Consider the following 2,650-nt stretch of genomic DNA (forward strand, 5'->3'; position numbering starts at 1 on the left):
TTCAGCCCCTCTGCTGAAAATAAAGATCCCTCAGCTAACTGGATTAGCAGCAGCACACGTCTCTTCCCCTGAAGCCTTTGTTTCTTTAGAAGGTTTTAAAGAATATCTCAACAATCAAAGAAAAACGGAACAATTGCCTACAAATACCAAGTGTTTCCGCATCAGAACATGTTGTGGTTCGGTACGGAGACCCAAACAGTTTTTCATGTCCTCGTTTTGTCCCAGATTCAGCCGTGAAGAAGTTGAAATCCTCCTGGAACAGACGTCGCTGCGCCTCCGTTCATGTATTATTCAAACCAGAGAGAAGCATGGTTGTTAGAAATGATCACGGTGATCAGCACGTTGTCCCGTGTGATAACAGAAGGAGCAGATTAAGGCGTGTGAACCCGTCAGGCCCAACCGAGTCGGCCTGAACGAGGACAGCAGACTGGAAAAGACGAGTTGGTTTAACTCGCAGACTGAACATCCGTCTGTAAAAACAACAGGAGCCGACTCGGGCTTTTCCTCCTCGTTCATTAAAGCAACAGATCTGGGATTAAACGGGAGTTTTGTGATTTCAAGTGTTACATAAGCAGACGCACACGGAGGAGCTTCACCGACTCCTTTATGTAACTTCTTGTTTTCACTTCTTGCTCTGCAGCCCGGGGGCTCGGAGGAGAAACATTTACGAGCTTCTGAGCGGACTTTTACGAGAACTGAAGGCACAAACGTGGTGCAGGAGGAGGACCCATCGGGTCCAGAACATCATGTACCTCCAAACCGCTTCACTTCCTCCAGAGGAGAAAAAACCCAAACGGGCTCCTCAGAGGAAGGACAGAGACCTCCTCCACCATGAAAACCTCTCAGCTCGAGCAGCGACGGCTCACGCTGTCGGTGCAAATTTAAAAAATAAAAGATTCCTGAAGTAAGAAGCAGCTCGTGTGGGGGGGGGGTCTGACCCGGTTCAAACAGAGGCGGTACCCGGCTCAGCTGGCACACAGCAGGAGGACAAAATGTTCCCGAGCAAAACCTCCGGAAGCTCTGAACCGGGAGAGGCCACTGTCCAGCGGGGGGGGGGGGGGGGGGTCAACACGTAAACGAGATGCTCATCCTCACAATAAATATTCAGATTTTACCTGAACGCACCATTAGATCTAACCAGGTTGGCTCAGTCTTTTAAACAGCACCTTCTCATGGTGGATCAACCAGTTTGTTGTGACATCCAGAACCAGCTGCTCACATGATGGACGACCATCAGACCATCAGACTAACGATCCATCATTGGTCTGATGGTCTGATGGTCGTCCATCAGACCATCAGACCAACGATGGATCGTTAGTGCCCTGATGGCTGCTCGTTATTCACAGAGGACTCAGTGATTCTAGCAATAACAGCATTGTAAGAGGGGGACAGTTGGACATGGAGGCTCCGCCCCTGTTTAAAGATGGCCTCCTTCACTCCTCTCCATCAAGGACATGCACAGAGAAGGTGAATTTGTTGCAGCTCCTCAGACTGAAGAAGTCCTCTGGATGAAAGACAAAACGTTTCAACAAATAATCCGTCCAGAGGACCAGACTCCACCTGGTTCGATTCATCTACCTGGATTATCGAGCAGCATCAGGACACCAGGTTCATTTATGACGCTGTGCCACCGTCTCGACTCATCGGTTCTACACGACACGGCACCAGTTAACTGCCAGTATCAGCCCCACTCAGCCCAGTTTATGGACCATCTTGTTGGTGGTTCCATGCGGACTGCAGCCGCCGATTGGCCAGTGGAGCTACGTCACTGGATGACCTGCCGCTTCCTCTGCGGTCCTTGTAGCGTGTGGGTTAGTTAGTTGGTTTCTAGTTAGTTGGTTTCTAGTTAGCTGGTTTCTAGTTAGCTGGTTTCTAGTTAGCTGGTTTCTAGTTTTCCAGGTTCTGGTTCAGTACAGAAACTCCAAAACAGAATCATGGACCAACGACGAGGTCCAGACCTTTCAGTCTTTTAGATCAGATCACAGGGCTCGGCGCCAGCTGGATAGCACTTCCAGAACCCGCCCACTTTGCATTGATGACCCCGCCCACAGAGCAGGGGAATGAGTCTCGGGGGCAACTCACATGCACCTGAGAAGATCCGAGTAGACCCGATAAGACGAGAACCGACTCGAATCGCACTCTGCCTTATTTACCTTCTACCTGCTACACAATTAAAGAATCCAAATTATTTGACTAGTTATTTATAAATAATCACAACAAGAGTCGCCTCGATGCGGCCTTATTCAGCTTTAGTAAAAAAAAAAAACATCTGTGATTTATAAAACTCAGCAGGGTGAACCTAAAGCAACGGTCCAGAATATAAATCTCAAACGTAAATAAAATAATTCAGTGATTAATATAAAATAAATGCACAGCTGAAGCGGCTTCATGTTTATGGTCTGCATGTGAGGAAACAACGAAACGTTTGATTATTTCACGTCATTTAATTATTTTACTTTTAAATTTATTTCAATGTAAAGTTAAAAAGCAGAAATGTGTTTGTTTTATTTTGTGTCTTCTTTACGGTTCAGAACTGATCCATAAAGATAAAATTCTGTCCAGGTGTGTTGCTGGACTTCTCTCTGCAGAGGGACACAAGTCGACTCTCGGACCGGTACCGGACACAAGTCGACTCTCGGACCGGTACCGG

The sequence above is a fragment of the Nematolebias whitei genome, chromosome 11, assembly GCF_014905685.2.
Source record: "Nematolebias whitei isolate Nwh7 chromosome 11, NemWhi1, whole genome shotgun sequence".
NCBI classification, from domain to species: domain Eukaryota; kingdom Metazoa; phylum Chordata; class Actinopteri; order Cyprinodontiformes; family Rivulidae; genus Nematolebias; species Nematolebias whitei.